Raw genomic sequence first — 14,635 nt, 5'->3', positions numbered from 1 at the left:
GGGTTGACTTTAGATTTGTCATTTGGATGCATCGTTAGAAAATGGCGTTTTATTAACCAAGATAGAGAACACAGAAGAAAGAGGAAATTACAGGGATTAGGGATTGCAGTATGGGAGAGAAGATGACACTTTCACTGTGCTGAATTTACAATGACAGTCGAGTATTCAGATTGGAGATAAATAGCAGGCAGCTGAAAACCAGAGTTGCAAACTTGAAAGATGGGTTTGTCTGTTTGTATATCATTTTTACGTGGTGTGGATTCGCCATATAGAGGAACGAATTAAAAAATGAGAACAGCATTTTTTTTTTGTCTTTGATACTCATTTTGAAGGAACATGAATGTGTTTGGTCAGGGTTTATGCTGTCATAGGAGGTGTGTGTGTGTGTGTGTGTGTGTGTGTGTGTGTGTACAAGGCATACCCATTCTTGTTGAACGTTTTGGTTAATCTTTACTTAAATGCAAGACCATATGATACTCTGAAGTTTTCATATTTATAATATAGGACATTCTCTCTGAGGTTTTAAATTACTAAATCAGATGAGGACCCTTGGAAGTTTATTGGAAGTATATAATATTCCCTTTTAGGATAGGTAGTGATAAAATCCTAATGAGTTGTCACTATTTTAAGATCTGTGAAGTTCCCTAATTGGTATTCATACAGGTATTTTTAATGCAAATAACTTCTTGCAGTCGAAAATGTTGTGAAAGAAATATTACTACACTCCTTCTGCCTTTATCTGGAACATTCTGCCTTTTTAGATATTTGTATATTATGTCTATTGCCCCTAAAAGAATAGATATGTTATGATTTATTACCTCTTCCTGCTTATAAGATACATTTTTTTCATATTTTAACATTTTTGAAATTGTGATGTGTTTACAGTCACCTGGGACATTGAGTTTTTTCACCTTTGGAAAAGATGTTAGTAAATCAATTATGTATCTCAAAATCAATACTCAGAATCAGAATCAAGTAAATACTACACACTAAATTATCATAATGCACTACCCAAGGCATTTACTATTGCCATGGGGCACTTTGATTAGTTGATTCCAATTTTGGCTCCTTAGTTATTTTGTAGTACTGAGTTTAGTGTTCAACCCCTGGCTAGAAACACTGATTTTTCTGATCTTCAGGTGATAGATTAGCACTGAGAATTTTTTAATGAACTCATGATTTCTACAACAATCTCTGTCTATCTGTCACCTACTTAGGGAAATGATCCTCCAATTGTTATGTGCTGACTTCCTTTCTGAAGCTGGGAATGTCTGTTCATCTTTGTATTTCCAGAGCGAACCTTGTGAGGTGGCACATGCTAAATGTGAGCATGGAAGTGGGCTGGTGGCTTGACTTACAACTTTGACCTGACCTATGGTTCAGTACCTGCTTTTCTTTTTGAGATCCAAGATCCTATGGACTCACTGAACCTCCACCTCTGTAGTGGACAGTGCTGGAAGGGATATCCAGAAAAATTCACTTGCTTTTATTTTTTATGCTTTTAAGATTGTTGAATTAAGACACTAATTAGAGAATATTTGGAAATTAAAGAAAATCTTTAAAATTCTAGCATAATCTTACTGCACAGCAATTGTCATGGTGAATTTTTAATTGTATATGTATTTATTAGATAATTTTGTCTACATTTACATATGGCATGAAATTGAAAAGTCATTTTTTCCAAATTATTCTGTAATGTTTCTTTAGTTCTTTTTAACTAAAACACCACATATTGATATATTCTTTCTTATAGAATTCTAATTTCACTTGTCTTTTTTTATGTGAATAATAGGTTTATATTTATTTTTATATTTTTTATTTTATTTATTTTTTTAAAGATTTATTTATTTATTTATTTATTCACAATAGACATAGACAGAGAGAGAGAGAGGCAGAAACACAGACAGAGGGAGAAGCAGACTCCATGCCAGGAGCCCGATGCGGGACTCGATCCTGAGACTCCAGGATCATGCCCTGGGCCAAAGGCAGGCGCCAAACCTCTGAGCCACCCAGGGATACCCTTAATTTTTTATTTTTAAAGATTTATTTATTTATTCATGAGAGATGAGAGAGAGAGAGAGAGAGCCAGAGGGAGTTATCAGTGAGTGTACATTATTTTGATTACGTTGTACAAAATAAAACTACTATTTCTTTCATAGAAATACAGCAGTAGGAATTATTATGAGTATTTGTAGAAGTATTGAATTATGTCTCAGTGGATTTATGTGAGTGTGACTTTTCCTAATTTAAGAATGTACATTCAAGTTATTGCTGTCCTTTTTTTACTTCTTGACTGAATGAAAAATGTTGATTTTCTTACTACAGAGTGCCAAATAAATAGGAAGATGAAGTTTTCTCTTTGGAGGGAATTCCAGTTTTACTTTGTACTTACTCCTTTTAATCTAAAAATTGAAACAAAAGTTGCGTGCTGAATCCCCATTGTTGTAATCAGTGACTAGTTACAGTATACTGTACTTGAGGCTATTAGGTCTACAAATGCCATCCTATAATTACATTATTATTATTATTATTATTAATCTTAAGGTTATGGCTTTGGAAGTTTTAACTGCTAGGTTTCTCCTTTTGAAAGTAGATGTGGAAGTCATAAAGGACTGGCCGGATTTGTTTATTGAAGAGGTACAGTTTTTTTTTTTAATTTCAGGTTTCAGAGTCAAGTAGAATTTGAGGAAAAGCATAATATATAGAATTGATCTTTTTATTCTTCTGGTGTTATTGGTGTTTCAATATAAATTAATGCTTGAATTGCTGTTACAGTCTTTCTATCTGAGTTTCCTGGGAACGTATCATCAGCTGTTCCTGCCTCCTGGCACTCGGTCATCTTCTGTGTGCTGTGGCAGGCTGCTGTTTATGGATGCCCAGCAGAGAATTACTGAGGCTCAGTTCTCCCAAACGTGGAGACCACTGTGGATTGGACAGCATGCCATCGTGTAGACTGTCCTCATCCATCCCACTGTATGCTCAGTACTGTCTGTGGAGTGGGAGGAAGTTATTTCTTCCAAAAGGTTCAAAGTTATTTCTTCCAAAGTTTAATCATTTAATATCACTTCAAATAAATTTGACTACTTGTAGGTATGTTGCCTATTGTTTGTGAGTGTATTTACACTTTGTGTAATGGAAACGTATTTGCTGTTCTTGTTTTTAGACTTATAGGTTTTTTATAGGGGAGAAAATGAGAATATGGACAAAATGGGAACACCTGGAAGTTGATACATTTAACATAGATGTTTTTTCTGCAGTAGAAACTCTTTAAAAAGCAAGATTTATGTTGAGGAATCAGGAAACATTGGAAACAACCAAAATGTCTATTTATTACCACCATATGATCCCGTTTTTGAAAAAAAAAAGCCAAATTAAGAAATATAGTATTTATTGTATTATTTTATAATATTACAAAATATATTGTTACATTATAATGAGATAATATAGTATTTATTAGATTATATAAAGAATATGTACATATGTTGTAAAACTATCAAACCAACTGAAGGAATGATGAAATGATTCAGCATATATTTATCTTTCAGACAGTAGGCTATGAGATGAGATTAGGGGAAAGCACACAGCTTAGTAGTATGCTCCATACTTGCCTTGCTTACTGAATGTTCTTTACTCATTTAAAATATTATATAAAGAAAACATTTCTTAAGATCTGATTTAAAAAGGCAGCACATGGATATCCCAGGTGGCTCAGCATTTTAGCACCGCCTTTGGCCCAGGGCATGATCCTGGAGATCCGGGATGGAGCCCACTTCTTCTGTGTGTGACTCTGTGCCTCTCTGTGTGTCTCTCATGAATAAATAAAATCTTAAAAAAGGGCAACACAATAATTGGTTACTTTGTTGCCTCAGTGCTGTAACAGAATAGCAGAGAGTAGATTGGGTGGCTCATACACAGATATAGATTTTGGATGTCCATGGCCCAAGCACCTGCAGATTTGATGTCTGGTGGAAGCCCACTTCCTGGTTCAGAGGCCACTGCTTTCTTCTTGTGTCTCCCACATGGCAGCTCTGTGGGCTGGGTTATTTTTTTACAAGGGTGAAAATCCCATTCATGAGGGCTAAACCCTTGTGACCTCATCACCTCCCAACCACCTCAGGTCCTAATACCATGAGGACTAGATTTTATCATGTGAATCTTTGGGGGGGTCACAAGGATTCAGTCTGTAACATGTTTGGAGAATCATATATGGACTACCTAGGAGGTGAGTGAAAAACTCACCTAGGAATATATGACTAATTTTGTCTTTTAGTATATTTATAAGTTATTTTAATGGTGTTACAGAAAGCATCCAATTATATGGAAATTTTTCTGATGTGGAACAGGAACTGAAAATTGCAATTCCTCACTAGCCAGTAAAAACTTTACTGTTGATCTCACAGGATAATTGTCAGAATCAGATGTAATACAGAATATCAGAAAAATTGTAAGGTTTAAATGCTATTAAAATATAACATCATTCCTATTCTGGTATTCTTTGCAAACATAATTATTTGATATTAGGAGTCACAGAACTTCTGCTTTGTTTAAAACTGTGTTCTTGTTCTCGACTGTTTCTAATAATAGAATGCACACCCTTGTTCTGTATTCATTACTTCAACACACTTTGGGTACCTTTGGGGAAAAAAAACAAGCACTGCCAGTATTGAGGAGTATCAGTTATGAATAAGTAAGCATTTAGAGTAGACAGGTGTCAGTTTTGTCTGGTTCAGGATACTAGTCTGTGGGTCTGTGTCACTTCAGATGACTACCATGCCACCTGGTTCAATCTCTTTGCTCAGGATCCTGCTTCATGGAAGGCTGGAGTTTTGCTAATTCTGTTCTTCTATAAGCATGTTAGGTTTTCTGTGTGTGTTTATCAGTTGGTGTATCCCTGCAACTGACATATATGACATATTTCTTGCTCGTAGGCCTTCCGAATGTTTTCATTCAGTTAGTAATAGAGTTGATTCTTTTCTTTACTTCTTTTTGCATAGAGAGACCTAGTATTAGCAATTGAATACTCACCCACTGAAACAGAAACCACCACCATGATTTCATTAAAGGCACCAAGCATCTGCTCATTTACTGAAGGGGATTACATAGTATTCTCTATACAGCATCTCAGTTCACACTTTGAAAACTATTTGCCTGAGGAAAGGACAGTGTATGAAATTGGGTAAATTATTTTTTCACATTTACCTCATTGATAAGAGGTTAAGTGTCGTCAAGTACAACCACTGAGTACTCTTTTATTTTTAAAGTTAGGTTCCACAAACTATAAGTTTGGCATTTTACTAGACGGCTGAAGAAAGGTATGTAGGCTTAATAGAATGAAAAACTGCCTTATATACCTAGCACATGTGTACATGCCATTGTACTCATAATCAGTTGCAAATGCACTTAAAATATAAGCAGCTCTTCTCATGGTAATCTTTTGATTATCCTTATTTTAGAAAAATTACCTGGTTGATGTCAAAGTGAAATGATATGAAGATTCATTTCTGCCCATTTGTAAATTACTGACACATCTGTTTTGATTAATAACCTTAAAATATTTTATGTATTTAGGTAAGCTATTCAAAAATGTTTCTAAGGAAGTTTTGTATGGGGAAACATCTGGCTTATTAACTTACATAGTAGAAAATCCACACCCTTGTTACTGTTTGGCAATACAGAATACATAACAAGCACTGAATTTAGTACTCATTTGGCCACACAAAGTTGAGAATAAAGTTCATGCTTGGGAGTATTAGTTAAGTTCACGTTATCTTCCCTTTGAACCAAAATATGAATGTTTTGAATATTAACAATGACTGGAAATCTCATGGTGGGACTGAGAAAGATAGAATACATATCTGCTTTGAGGAGAAAGTAACGTAAAAGAAATCACTTCTATATTTATATACACATATATATCTGTAGGTAGAATTTTAAATAAGTTTAAGTGTAATTAATGGCTGCTAACATTGTATAGTTTGTCAAGTTTGCCACATGGGATGCCATGGAAGAAGTATTACATATTCTGGTTTTAAGGCATTAAAAATTAAATATTACTTGGTTATGTTTGAATATTTTCTTTTTAAAATATTTATTTATTCATTAATGAGAGAGACAGAGAGAGAGGCAAAGACACAGGCAGAGAGAGAGGCAGAGAGAGAGAAGCAGGCTCCATGCAGGGAGGCCAACGTGGGACTAAATCCCACGTCTCCAGGATCACACCCTGGGCCAAAGGCAGGCGCCAAACTACTGAGCCACCCGGACATCCCTGTGTTTGAATATTTTCAAACAAATCACTAGTGTACATGGGAGTATGTTGAGATATTTAAATGGTGTGAAGATTCTTTTTCAAGATTAAATTTTATTATCAGACATGAGCTAGTGTTTATAAATTATAGAGATGTTTTTCAGTAATTTTGACACAGTAAGCTTTGAGAGTTGGTCAGTTTTTTCATTGTTCCTAAATTTTAAAATTGTCTCAAAAGTTCTTCTATACAGAGTCAAAACTTTGATGATGATTTCTGTATATGTTTGGGCAGCAATTATAAGAAAAGGATGTGAAGTCTTTTTTTTTTTTTTTTTTTTTTTTTTTTTAATTTTGTTTATTTATTTATGATAGTCACAGAGAGAGAGAGGCGCAGAGACACAGGCAGAGGGAGAAGCAGGCTCCATGCACCGGGAGCCCGACGTGGGACTCGATCCCGGGTCTCCAGGATCGCGCCCCGGGCCAAAGGCAGGCGCCAAACCGCTGCGCCACCCAGGGATCCCTGTGAAGTCTTTTGATACTGAAGACATCATTATTTGAGTATATCCTTCTTACCATCAAAAATTATACAGGACAGATTCATTGTGAAATCAGCTGATGTGTCATTGTTGCATTTTATTGATTAAAAACCATTAAACACAACTAAAGAATTTTTTGCTTAAAATAGTTTAAACTGATACAAAGAAGAGTTTGATTGCACTTCAGTTTTTATCCCTTTTTACTTGAAAAGCAAAAGAAGAAAAATTGTCCCTATGGCTTTCAATCTATAGAAGATGAAAAGAATTTTAATTTTTTGGCAGCAATCATAAAAAGTACCTGAGGTTTCCTCTAATAACGTGTACCATTAACACCTTCCTTATAGCTATATTCTAGGGTCTTTACAACGTGGGGAGGGAACAGAGCAGAGGCTGGACTTCTCTCTGCTCCAGTGTTGGCTGCTGGATGGAGGGATCAGGGCTTTGACTCTCATGTGTCACACCTCGGCCGGGATGGCCCAGGTGACTGCTGGCTGGCTGGAGCCCAAGTCATCCAGTATAGTCCTCGGGCCCTCGATTCATCATTCTGTAGTTTTTTCCTCCCCGTGCGGTCTTCCCAGCACTGTCACCACACTGTTTATACAGCAGCTGGCTACTCCCAGAGCACCAAAATGAAAGATGCTAGGCCTCCTTTTGGCCTAAATCCAAAACCTGCACCACCATTCCTGTCATATCCTGTTGGTGGGACTACACAGAGGCATGCTTGCACCAGGAGGCAGGTTCAGTGGGAGCCGCTTGCATTAAATCTTCCAGAGGAAGAGGGCTGGGGGCTGAGGTGGGGAGACCTATGTTTTCTTTTACTAACTTTAAAACATTGACAATGGCTATGTGTTACCTTATCATTTGTTTGAGTTTTAGAAATTCATACATTGCATGGGCCTGCCTCCACACTTTTACCCTTTCTGTTCCCTTGGCCTCAACGCCCTTCCCTTCCAACTGCAGCTGACACATGCCTGGAGAAACTTTCCCTGTGTGCCCAAGTCAAAAGACTCCCTGTTTCCTCTACAACTCCCCACTGTTTGTGCATCTCTGATCTTATTCTTCCCCTAGTGGAGTCAGTTAGGCAGTGGGAAGGACAGGGAAGGCCAGCATGAGACAGGCTCGGCATCTGCCAGCCCCAGAGCCACCTCTATCCAGGTCCAGGCCCTCCTCCCTGGGGCCAGGGTTTAGGTCCCCTCATTCCATGCGCAGATCACCGCCCAGGAGGTGGTGGGCGGGGATGAGCAGCTTGCCAGTCAGACGCTGGTTCCCTGAAGGTTCAGGCTTCATGAGCGGTGGGGCCAGGTTTCAACTGGGATTTATACCTTGGATGCAAGGGGTTTGAACACTTGTAAAATAATCAACGTGATCACATCAACAAGACAAAAAAACAAGAACCATAGGATCCTCTCAATAGATGCAGGGAAAACATTTGACAAAATACAGCATCCATTCCTGATCAGTACTCTTCAGAGTTACGCACAGGGAACATTCCTCAATATCTGTAAAGCCATCTCTGAAAAGCCCACAGCAAACATCATTGTCAATGGGGAAAATGGGAGAGCCTTTCCCCTAAGATCAGGAACATGACAGGGATGTCCACTCTCACCACTGCTATTCAACACATTATCATAAATCCTAGCCAAAAGACATTCAAATTGGCAAAGGAGTTAAACTCCATTTTCACAGATGACAAGATACTTTACTTTGAAAACCCAAAGACTCCACCCCAAGATTGCTAGAACTCATCCAGCAATTCAGCAATGTGGCAGGATACGGAAATCAATGCCCAGAAATCAGTGGCATTTCTCTACACTGACAATGAGTGGGAAGAAAGAGAAATTAAGGACTCAATCCCATTTACAATTGGACCACAAACCAGAAGATACATAGGAATAAACCTAACCAAAGAGGTAAAGGATCTATACCCTAAAAACTACAGAACACTTCTGAAAGAAATTGAGGAAGAATCAAAGAAATGGAAAAACTTTTCATGCTCATGTATTGGAAGAATAAATATTATGAAAATGTCTATGCTACCCAGGGCCTTTTACAGGTTCAGTGAAATCCCTATCAAAATACCATGGACTTTCTTCACAGAGTTGGAATAAATAATCTTAGGTTTTGTGTGGAATCTGAAAAGACCCCGAATAACCAGGGGAATATTGGAAAAAAAAACAAAAAAAACTCCAGATCAGGGGGCATCACAATGCCAGATTTCAAGCTGTAGTACACTGCTGTGATCATCAAGACAGTGTGGTACTGGCACAAAAACAGACACATAGATCAATGGAACGGAATATAGACCCCAGAAATGGGCTCTCAACTCTATAGTCAACTAATATTTGACAAAGCAAGAAAGACCATCCACTGTAAAAAGGACACTCTCTTCATTAAATGGTGTTGGGACAAGTTGACAAACATGTACAAAAGACTGAAACTAGACTATTCTCTCACACCAGACACAATGATAAACTAAAAATGGATGAAAGATCTAAATGTGATGAGACAAGAATCCATCAAAATCCTAGAGGAGATGACAGGCAACACCCTTTATGAACTTGGCCACAGGAACTTCTTGCAAGATACATCTATGAAGGCAAAGGAAATGAAAGCAAAAATGAACTCTATTGGGACTTCATCAGGATAAAAGCTTCTGCACAGCAAAAGAAGCAATCAACAAAGCTAAAATACAACCTACAGAATGGGAGAAGATATTTGCAAATGACATATCAGATAAAGGGCTAGTATCCAAGATCTAATAAGAACATATCAAATTCAACACCCAAGAAAGAAACAATCCAGTCATCAAATGGGCTGAAGACATAACAGACATTTCACCAAAGAAGACATATTTGTGGCCAGGAAGCACATGAGAAAATGCTCCGCATCACTGGCCATCAGGGAAACACAAATCAAAACCACAATGAGATACCACCTCAGAATGGTGAGAATGGGGAAAATTAACAAGATGTGAAACAACAAATGTTGCAGAGGGTGTGGAGAAAGGGGAACCCTCCTGCACTGTTGGTGGGAATGTTAACTGGTGCAGCCACTCTGGAAATCTGTGTGGACATTCCTCAGAGAGTTAAAATAGATCTGTCCTATGACCCAGCAATTGCACTGCTGGGGATTTACCCAAAGATACAGATGCAGTCAAATGCCAGGACACGTGCACCCCAGTGTTTATTACAGCAATATCCACAATAGCCAAACTGTGGAAGGAGCCTCTGTGTCCTTAGACAAATTAATGGATAAAGATGATGTGGTGTAATATTATATATATATATATATATACATATATATATAATATTGAGTAATATATATTACTATATATATTATATATTATATTATAAATATTATTATATTATATATTATATATATTATTATATTATATTATATATTATATCTATATTAGTAATATTATATATATATAATAATATTACTCAGACATTAGAAGGACGAATACCCACCATTTACTTCAACCTGGATGGAACTGGAGAGGATTATGCTGAGTGAATTATATATATATATATATATATACATATATATAATATTGAGTAATATTATATATATTACTATATATATTATATATTATATTATATATATTATTATATTATATTATTATATATTATATCTATATTAGTAATATTATATATATATAATAATATTACTCAGACATTAGAAGGACGAATACCCACCATTTACTTCAACCTGGATGGAACTGGAGAGGATTATGCTGAGTGAAGTAAGTCAATCAGAGAAGGACAAACATTATATGGTTTCATTCATATGGAGATTATAATAATAGTGAAAGGATTATCGGGGGGGTGGGGGGAAGGAGGGGAAATGAATGGGAAAAATAGAGAGGGAGACAAACTAAGAGAATCCTAACATCCTAACTCGGGAAAATGAACAAAGGGTTGGGGAAAGGGAGGTGGGGGGGCATGGGGTGACTGGGTGATGGGAACTGAGGGGTCACCTGTCAGGATAAGTACTGGCTGTTATACTGTGGGTTGTAAATCAAATTTCAATATACATGAAACGTCAAAGATTCAGGTTACCAAAATTTTGGAAGCTATTTTAAAGGTTTATCCATAAAACTTTTTAAAAAAATTTTACATATATGCCCTTAACAATGAAAAGAAAGGTATAGGAGACAGACAAAATCGACCATTTTAAGTAGCTTTATAATTGTGCTTCTGAATTGGCTTTCTGACATTGAATTGTAATCCAAATTTTGTAACTCTGAGAGAAAGGACTGTTTCTGCTTCTTTCCTTTGAGCTGAGTTTTTCCTTTTAGTCATTTTGCTTCATGCAGAGTGGCCTAAAACAAGTTGTATTGGGAAAAGGAGAAAAAAGATAGAAGAGAAAATAGAACATAAAGACTCCTAACTCTGGGAAATGAACTAGGGGTGGTGGAAGGGGTGGAGAGTGGAGGGTGGGGGGTGGGGGTGAATGGGTGACGGCACTGAGGGGGGCACTTGACGGGATAAGCACTAAGTGTTATTCTGTATGTTGGCAAAGTCCGTGGGGCCTGGGCCAGCACACCCCAGGGGCTCAGCACACTATCATAAGATGAAAGAATGGACGTTGTTGACGTGGTTACACGGAGAAGCAACAGCAAGCGCTCTGACACGTCCATCTTAGAGAAGCTGTAAGATTAACTTACACAATTAACTGAATGGATACATTTTCCTCAAATTTACCAGGAGGGCAGAAGTTGCAGGTGTTTGAGTGTGGCTTGCCCAGTGTCCCCACATTGGGAGTGGCATGGTCTCAAGTCCGGGATGGGGGGGCGGAAGCTTTGCTATTGGAGTGGGGGGCAGGGGGCCCTAAATTACATTGGGGCTGATGGAGCTCTCTCAGGCTCAGCTCCCTTTGTGGAGGTTGGGCATCACCGCTGGACCCTTTGGTCTCCCAGTCTGCTCTCCACGGGGTGATGCCCCACTGGCGAAGAGAAGCTCCAGTAAATGAGGAGCTTTTTACTAAGGCCTTCCTTCCTTCCCTCTCTCCCTCCTTCCTTCCCTGCTTCCTTCCTCCCTTCCTTCCTTCCTTCCTTCCTTCCTCCCTTCCACCCTTTCTTCCTTCCTTCCTTCCTTCCACCCTTTCTTCCTTCCTTCCTTCCTTCCTTCCTTCCTTCCTTCCTTCCTTCCTTCCTTCCTTTCCCCTCCCTCCTTCCTTCCTTCCATCCCTTGCTTCCTCCCTTTCTTTCTCTCGCCTTCGGTTGACACCTCCCTCCCTCCCTTGCTTTCTTAGAACTGAGCTCTTTACCCCAATTCCCCTGAGGCAGCCCTGTGACAGAGACACCTGCCCGGACTAGAGTTGTAGAAGGAAGTGAGAGGGCCACGCCCCACAATAGAAAGGTAGAAAGGCAAGAGCTATGGAATTTTGGCTCTTGTGGTAAGTCTGGTATCCGATAGCAAAATTATTCTTACCAGTTCTTAAAGGAGTCATGGGTATTCTTAGCTCTTTTGCCTGTCATTGCAAAGTATCATCAGCTTCTCACATTTCCTAAAGATATGTGTCAGAATTTTGATTGAGATTCCACTGAATCTATATATTGGTTTATGAAGACGATTTTAATATATATGTAAATAAATATATATATGATATATATTATATATATATATATATAATGTGTTTATTTGATGCTATCATCTGGAAAGGATATGGATGTATACTTTCCTTCTAGGCTTTGGTGCCTGCCATTTTCTGGGATTCTGAGGTTCAAGGGTCAGAGCTTCAATGAGATCATAATGGGGGGGCCCCTTCTTTTTTGCAGGAGGCATTTCTCAAAGGCAAAAAGTCCCTAGTCCATTTCCACAAATCCTAGGGTGCAGAACAATAGAGTCTTGGAGGAACCAGACCAAAGAACCTTGAATCCTTCTATGTCTATAATAGGGGTCTTGTGCTTCTGTGGGAGTTCTTAGAGGTCACCCATTCTTGCATTCACTTTCATCCAGGGCAGATCAATAGGACTCACCCGTGTAGAGATCAGATGACATGATTTCCACTCACTCTTCTCTACCTTGTGTCCCTGGTCTTGCTGTTTGCTCTGTGGGCACAGACCAAATTCCATGGAGAAACCAGTTATAAATGTAGAATTCATTCAGGCTGGCTAATTAGGAAAGAGAGGAAATAAACAGGTTTTCTGGCTGAGACGATCTTGCTAAAGGTATCTCTGGCATCTGAAGGCGATTTACAAGGATGAAGGTAACATACAGAGAATAGTACGATAACCATGTTGTGGGTGAAAACACCATCATGGACAAGGCTTACCCTCCAAGCTAAATGTTGATTGGCATTGTCTTGAGTTCCCAACATTCACCAAGTGAAGCTCCTGGGGATCGATTGTTCTGGCAATTCTAGATGATATCAGAACCGTCCCACTCACAGGGAAATCATCTCTCCAGGATAGGATTTGTGAATCACGGAGGTCTGGATGGAGTTGGCTGGAATGCTGGGGAGGATAAGACTTTAATGTCTACTTAGAGCTGGGAGGGGGAGTAGGAGCAAAGAACAAACTGGAGTAACGGAGAACAGTAGCGAGAAAAAAGGAGCGGGGGCTGGAGGTTTTGGAAGGAATAGAGCAAGATTTGGGTGGGGAAGCCTGTATGTTAGGGCGGCAAGGAGGAACAGCACTATAAACAGGAGGGAAAGAGATAGGCTTATGAGTTGAGAGAGGTGGCCGACACTGGGGAGTGTTCTGTGGACAAAAAGAGTTACCTACAAGAGGAAACGGCCTTGGACAATGAGAGAAGGAAGGAATAGAGTAGATAGGAGGAGACCGGGGTTGAGAGGAGAAAGGAATAGAGTGGGCAGGTGGAGCCTGGGGTCGTGAGGAGGAAGGAAAAGAGTGGGTAGGTGGAGCTCGGGGTCGAGAGGAGGAAGGAATAGAGTGCGTAGGTGGAGCCTGGGGTTGAGAAGAAATCCGAGGCAGCTTTTTTGTCATTTCTCCAATGGCATTTGGCTAGTTACTCATCTTGACCAAATGAGTAACTGGACATAAGCTCAGACTTACCCCATTATTTATGTCCCAAGCCAGGCTGCACATCATCCCCTGGCTCAATGCCCATTATGATATGTGTGTGCCCCTCCCTCTGGGCATGTCAGCAGGCTCACCAGCCAGGGACACGGCCCCGGGTGCGAGGTTGGAGAGTGATCCCAGGAAATAGCAGACAGAAGAAATGTCATAGGAGTCCCTAGACCTTGGGAGAACATGTAGTGTTGCCCCTCACTAGGCAAAGATCGATCAAAGGGCTGTGCTGCAGTCAGGGGCTGGGCACCAGGAGAATGCATCGGAAGCAGGTGTGGGCAAAGTGGGAAGTGCATGCCTCCAGCTAGTTAACTTACTCACTTCTCCAAAGCCCCCGTACATCACTTAGGTCACTCCATGAATATCAGTGATATTATTAAGAAGTCCAGGTGAATACCTGGAAAACTTCCTGTTTCCTTAGACGGTTTCATGATTTCCTGTTTCTTGAATCTCCTGGCTTTAACTCTAACCTGGATTTTCCATGAAAATACTGCTTCCTTTGCGTATGTCTTAAATAGGGACCCTTTCTCCTAAACTCTACAGTTCTTCGAGGTGGGGATGTACGGTATTTTCCTTGTTTCTTCTGACACCTTCAAGCTATTATTCCTCTTCCTCATTAGGAAATCTCTTGTTCCATAGAAACTTTGCTACTTACCATTTCCCTGGCACTCCATATCTAGATACCCGTTTTTTCTATGAAAAACTTGCGCTTATCTCAAAGTCTTAGTCTTGAGTCCATCATCTTTTTTTAAAAAAAAATATTTATTAGAGAGAGTTAGCCAGAGAGAGAGAGAGACAAAGAATGACAGCGAGAGCAGG

The 14,635-nt window shown here is 39.2% G+C and overlaps 1 long non-coding RNA gene across 3 annotated transcripts; it reads right to left on the bottom strand.

Moving 5' to 3' along the window:
• Positions 1 to 10,635: 10,635 nt before the first annotated feature.
• LOC119874550 lies at positions 10,636 to 13,792 on the bottom strand. Of its 3 annotated transcripts, none has more exons than XR_005370325.1 (4): positions 13,060 to 13,792; positions 12,764 to 12,835; positions 12,216 to 12,291; positions 10,636 to 11,104 (listed from the first exon to the last, which is right to left on the bottom strand). It is a non-coding gene; the product is annotated as an uncharacterized LOC119874550 (long non-coding RNA). The 3 variants fall into 3 exon arrangements; XR_005370326.1 differs by lacking the exon at positions 10,636 to 11,104 and adding an exon at positions 11,211 to 11,727; XR_005370327.1 differs by lacking the exon at positions 10,636 to 11,104 and adding an exon at positions 11,211 to 11,432.
• Between the last annotated feature and the right edge of the window lie 843 nt (positions 13,793 to 14,635).

Source organism: Canis lupus, chromosome 15, assembly GCF_011100685.1.
Source record: "Canis lupus familiaris isolate Mischka breed German Shepherd chromosome 15, alternate assembly UU_Cfam_GSD_1.0, whole genome shotgun sequence".
Classification (NCBI taxonomy): domain Eukaryota; kingdom Metazoa; phylum Chordata; class Mammalia; order Carnivora; family Canidae; genus Canis; species Canis lupus.
This window is presented reverse-complemented; position numbering and strand designations above follow the sequence as displayed.